Below are 6,907 nucleotides of genomic sequence, written 5' to 3' on the forward strand. Positions count from 1 at the left end.
GAAATATATGGGTGAAACAAAGGAAACCCCAGAGCCCATTCTTCCTCCCACTAATTTTCTGGCCTCTCATCTCCAAACATCTGCTCTCCCTACAGTTTTGCTTCTCCTGGCCTATTTGAGGATTTAATTTCAAATTATACATGTGAAAATGCAGACTGAAAAGCCCATTTTACCACCAGTTTGATCACTAGTGTCTGAACTATAATTTAAAAATGCAGTGGTTTAATGTAGTTATGTTTCTCGTCTGCTATGTGAAGTATAATAGGACACAGAAGCCAGGCACCCACTGCATCAGGCACTACGCAAACATATCCCTGCACAATTCTTCCTCCATGAGTTTACAATTTCAGTACACAAGGGTTGAAGTATGTTAACACTACTGCTACTTCCTTTTTTTTTCTAGGCTCTGTAAGACCTAAACATCAAGTTGACTGTATATGTTATAAATATTTTCTAAATATTATTTACCCAAGAGGCAGGATAACAGCTTTGAAAGTATAAGTACAATGTAGAAACACTTAAAACACACCCAACTTTCCCATGCCTCTCCTGCCTCTCCCTTCCACCCCTTATTACGCATACACCCACTACTGTTTTCTCCTAACACCCTCGTGGGAAGCATTTCCAAGCAAAGCAAGGCTTGTCTTTACCTTCAAGGCACCACTTAGAAATTGTCTCATGCCTTCCCCCAGACAATAGTATCTCCAGGCTGTCCCATCACGTTTATTTCTGACTGTGTCTTTTTCCACATTGCCGTAAAGTTAATGGAACATCCATTCAGAAAGGGCAGGCTTCCCATTTAAAAAACAAAAAGAAAACACTTTAATTTCTCCCTGCTAACTGCTAGCAGGCTTCTGTACTACACTAAACTACCTTTTTTGTCCTTTACTGTACATGAAGACAGCATGTCCTATATGGCCTTTTATTCTGAAATGTTTGGTCCAATGGACAGCTTGGCACATTTTGTAGCAGAGCAGCACAAGTGGAGTTTATGATGAATATGATGCCATCCTCACTTCTGAATTAATTCCATCTTCTTCCTTCTAAAAATACAACTTGAAAACTAATCCTTCCAGTGGGTTTCCCAAAGCATATTCTCTTTCCATCTTTGAGCACTAAGCTCAATGAGCAGGGGACCGTTCGCTTTTTGTGTCTTGCACAGAATTGAGCAGCTCTGTGATTTGTGATAAATGTGAGAAAGCAAACAAGAGAACATACCACCTGATGTTTCCATTGCAAGCTACTGAATACACTCTTACCAAGACATTAAATGTGGACTTCTGCAGAACAAACTGGAATCGTTTCTCCTTGGTGACCTCCCAGCAGAACTTCTGTGATTCGGTCTTTTTTTTTCTTGGGAATCATATTTAGACTGAATTAAACCTCTGTGAAGAATCTTATTTGCTTTCACAATTGTCACAGTTTCTCTTTTGGTAGCCCCACTAGAGAAGTTATTACAGTCAAAAAATTATTAGAAACTATTATAATAAAAGTATACCTCCAAGTCATCTTTCTATTATACATGCGCTGCTCAGGAAAAACATCCATGTTTTAACCAGTGGTAAAGTTGACTCTCACTCTTGTAGGGGATACATTTTAATATACTGAATTTAAAAAAATCCATGCTGGTGATCAAAAAGATCCAAAAATGTATTTAATAGACGTTTAATTTCTGAAGAGGCTACAGTCTTAAAGCTATTCATCATGTTTTAAGTAGTTTATTACAAGTAACTATAGCCCATTTAGGACTCAAGGATCTTTGATTTCACTAATATTAATATTTGTCCTAAGTTACTAGTAATGATGAATACCAGTGCGAAATGATCTCTTTTCTTTCCTATAGCTGACCTGCAGCCACCCAAGCTGCAAGCCCAGTGCAGATGCACCAGAGAATCCATCTTATAGTTGCAGTCTTGTCTAGTTTTTTTTGTTGTTTTTTTTTTTTTTTACTTTGTTTTACAACTTATCAAAACAGCTGTAGGAGCTCGGAGGGAAATGAGCAATTTAAAATTGTTGTGTATACTAAATAGTTGGCTACTCAGCCAAAATAAACTTTGGCCTTCTAGTAGCTTTAAGGCAGTATTGGCACATGTAAAACAAAACATCCAACAATACATACCACGATGAGTGCCAGATGTTCCTGGGAGAAAACACACAGCTGTTGGGCTTAGATCACCTGAACTCTTTTCAAAACCAAAGACAACCGGTCACCTTTGTTGAGCTGTCAGATTAGCAGAGGGACTGCAAAGACTGGAAGAAGGGAAGGGCCGTCTCAGTTACACTGAAGAATGCCAATTTATGCCTAATCAGCCAGCTGTCATGTAGAACTGCTTATGACAGACAGAACTAAAAATAACTAATTTGTCTTAAGTGTACTGTTAGCCACAATGAAATAATCCCGTTGTAGTTACTTTTCTACTAGAAGCCGAGCTTTTCTCAAGTTTACTGTAAAAATCCAATTGACACCAATTCTTCTGTTCTTCTATCCAGAAACAGCACTGCACAGTTCATCATGGAGAGGTTATTTAGCAAGACTAAACTTCAGCACACCATGAATTATAATCAAGTGGAGTGCAGAGTCCTAAATTCTATATAATAATAAAATAATAGTTAGGAATTAGTATTATTCCACATGCACAAACATAAGATAAATATTGGATGAGATATATCCTTGACATGAAGTTTCAATAAACATGAACTGCACACAAAAGATGGAGATAGATTACAACTAATCATTAGGCTATTATAGCTGGAGTTTCTATTCACATTGAAGTATGAAGAATTTATGACCATGTGATGGTGGCAGATCACTATTGTGTATTTTATTCTCTCACCTTTTTCCTATTCATCAGTGACCTTTTTTCTTTTTGATTACATTTATGTTTTAACTAAAGATCCTTTTGTAGATATGTTCTTGCCATTAGTAAGCAAAAGGGAAAGGTCTGCTTCTGATTATTACAAAGAAATAACATTCAAATAAGCAATCCCAACTCCTACCCCACGTTGCTCAATTAATGATTACTGTGTGCAAGAAGATGTGATAATGGGCTTAGGATATTTTATCTCGCTGAAGCCAAAAGCAAAATTCATACAGCAAAAACTCACAATGGATTTTCCTCCAAGAGCCTATACATTGATTTCCTTGTTCTTGGTCTCCACATGCCTACTACATTCCTATACTTTAAGGCATCTGTGCTGTAAATCCACAGCACAACTCAATAAATGGCAAAATTATGCACTTAAGTTTTTAGTTTTTGTAATCCCCAGACTACTGCAGCCCTGCTCGGAACCAATACTCTCTCATATTTGTCTGATAAGAAAATTACTTCATAGCAACAAACTTCATTCTGCAGCAAATGTTTGTTGAGTCTAGGTTGGTCTTTATAAACTGGGCTTTGTGCAAAGTGCCTCGCATTCCATAGCCTGTGAGATTCTCATTGTTTCCTATTCTGCTATTAGTTAAGCACTAGAGGGGAGATGTAGGTTAGATGTTGGGAGCGAACTGTGGAAGGAAGGGATGACATTCAGAGGGACCTCAACAGACTTGAAAGGTGGGCCTGGGTGAATCCAATGAAGTTCAACATAGCAAAGTGCAAGGTTTTGAACTTGGACTGGAGGAATCCCAGGCACCTGTACAGACTGGAAGGAGCAGTCCTAGAGAGTAGCCCTGCAAAGAAACACCTGGAATGAAAAACTTAACATGAACCAGCAGTGTGCTCTTGAAGCTCAGAAAGCAAATGGTATCCTGGGCTCCATGAGAAGAGGGGTGACCAGCAGGGACAGGGAGGTGATTGTCCCTCTCTACTCTGCCCTCATGAGGCCCCATTTACTGTGTTCAGGTCTGGGCCCCCAATACAAGAAAGACAGAGGGCGGTTGCAGGAGGTCCAGAGGAGAGCCATGAAGATGATCTATGAAGACAGGTTGAGGAAGCTGGGCTTGTTCAGCCTGGAGAAAAGAAGGCTGTGGGGTGACATAATTGCAGCCTAATTGTACCTAAAGGGAGCTTATAAACAGGAGCGGAGTCAACTCTTTATAAGGTTAGATAACAGCAGTACAAGGGGAAATGGTTTTAAGTTGAAGGAGGTAAGATTTAGGGGGAAGTTCTTTACTATGAGAGTGTTAAGGTGCTGGAACAGGCCATCCTGAGAGGTTGTGGATGCCCCATCCCTGAAGGTGTTCAAGGCCAGGCTGGATGTGGCCCTGGGCAGCCTGGTCTACTAATAAAGGTGGAGACTGGTGGCCCTGCCTGTGGCAGGGAGACTGGAGCTTCTTGATCCTTGAGGTTCCTTCCAACCTGGGTCATTGTGTGAGTCTGTAAATTTACCTGGGAAGGGGAGGGGGGGGGGGGGGGGAAGGGGGGAGGCGAGGCACTGGCACACCTGCCCAGAGAAGCTGTGGTTGCATTATCCCTGGAGATATTCATGCCCAGGATGGATGGGCAACCTGAGCTGGTGGGTGGCAGCCCTGCCCACAGCAGAGGGCATCTGAAGAGATGAAGAGATCATCTTCAAGGTACCCTCCAACCCAAGTCATTCTATTATTCTATGACTCTATTGCTACCTCAATAATAAGAATTCAATCTATAACTGTATAATATATTGAGTGTAGTACTCCACGCAGACCTTATAGTAGGTCTGACATTAAGCAAATGAACACAATTACTAAAAACAGGTGAACAATTTTTGTTCAGAACACTGTATTTCTTTATGAATTCACAGAAACACAGAGAAAACACAGAAATACCATAACGAAACATAACAAATACCTTAAATATTTTAGGTTCCATAAAATCTCATGGGTGGTTTCATTGAAATACCCCCTTTTTATGAAGTCTAGTAAATTCAATGCTTCCTGAAGTTGTTACATTTTAATTGCTGTAACAGCACAAAACATTTATCCATACATCTGGTTAGAATTCCTTTTCTCTGACAAACTTAATCAGTGTAATTATCTATTTGACAGACACAAAGTTAGACAAGGAGAAACCTCAACAAGGCGTAATTTACATGCTTCAATTAATCTTTCTAAAAATTTGTACAGTCCAACAGATGGATCAAACTCTATGTGAGTATTTGACCAAAGAGTATAAATCAACACTGACATGTTTTCTTTTACGCAGTAGCTTGAGAAATTAATATTGTTTCACAAAGTTAGACAAAGGAATTGTAAATCTTACACTTCTAATAGCTCCCTTCCTCATAAAACTATCTACTACACAGAATATTAATGATGCAGCATTCTTAGCCATGGCAAAGAAAAGATAGGTTAAACACATATATATACACTTACACTATTCTTGTTCAAACATTTTCTTTTCTTAATACAAAGAACTCCATAGCCTGCACCACTGCAACTTAATTCACATAGTGAAATTCCCAAAAAGGCAGATGGCCACTCATCATCAGACGTCACAGCATGCTTTCAAAGCAGAAACACTCCTGTGATTTCACATCTTCCCTTAAAACTAAAAAGTGCAAATACTGTGATATGAAAGCAAAATCTTACCTGAGGAAGTGGCATTGTTCTGGGGAAGACTTCTGTAGATGATTTATGACTACAGAATGCGTGGTACCAGTACTCAGCACATCTACAGTCAGCTCTCTAAGAAGTATTTTGGGTGCCCAGTCTGAACACCCTTCATTCTGATATAGCCAGGACCTCCCAGGAAGAACAGACAAACCTGCTTCCTCCCTCTGATCATCAGAACATGAAGTAGATGCACTGCTGTGGTCTACAGCAGGTCTGACTGTGACCACCTTCTTGTTCCCAGCATCACTACATGCCGAGGATTCCCTGCCATCCTATCCCAGGCAGCAGGCACCTGGCAAACCATTGGTCTTACATAGAAGGAGCTCCTGCTCCAGCTGAGCTCTTGCACAATGTATAGGGGTGGCCAGAGCTGCTTCCTGGTACAGAGAGATGCTGCTGATCACTAATTGCATCATCCCATAGACAAGGTGATGTCACTTCAGCAATAGCACAGTGTTAAACTTGTATCTCTCCATCGATATGAGAACTCTCTCCATCCATCTCAGTGGCAGCAGTATCCCCCTCAAGGCTGATAAAAAACTCAAGAGGGAACAAAACTGCCCCCAAACATTTTCCAACTTCATTTATCAAGCCAATATTGAAAACATTCTAAGGTTCACACTATTCTAAAACCTTTCCTTACTGAACCATGAACATACTCCAGAGGTATGCTCTTTTGGCTCTTTTCACTTAAATGTGAAAAGCAGAACTCCAAAGCTGCAAAGTCCTAATGCTCTTGATGTCTTAAAGATTATTTAAAATAAAATAAAATCAAAATTAGGACCAGATGGGAAGGGGCAAGGAGGCCAGAGAGACTAAAAAAAAAAAAAAGAGAGAAACATTCTGTTTTATCTACAGTTATTTTTGGCATTTCATATTGGTACTTGAGTTTTGTTTGGTGTTTTTTTTTTACCCTCCAGCCTGCTATGACTAACTAATTCCAAGTTTAACTGGTAGTGACTATTGGCAATTTTGCTCACTTGTCAGATAATCACAGAAGTTAATATTTCCACATCTTTTATTTCACGGCCCTAGTCTAACACACCAAACTTTACTTGCAAATACCATTCCCACATGGATTATGCCTTTTGGTGATTCACTGCACGGCTATTTGCGCCCTGCTTGCTTCTTAGGCCTTGGATCCCACTTGAACTCAGACTTGCTCTCAAGGAGCCAGCCAGGGACTACGCAAGGATTGAGAGCCATCCCTTGCACGGCATGGATACAAGCTTTGCATTTACAGGAAAAATAAAGCCTTATTTCACAGTACAGAAATAACTGTTACAATTCCTTAAGCAACTTGGAAGCAGAGAACAAGATAGCACATTTTTCAATCTTAAAGCTTTCCATAAGGAAACAAAAAGAATAATGTGCAAA

Source organism: Excalfactoria chinensis, chromosome 4 (genome assembly GCF_039878825.1).
Source record: "Excalfactoria chinensis isolate bCotChi1 chromosome 4, bCotChi1.hap2, whole genome shotgun sequence".
NCBI lineage: Eukaryota > Metazoa > Chordata > Aves > Galliformes > Phasianidae > Excalfactoria > Excalfactoria chinensis.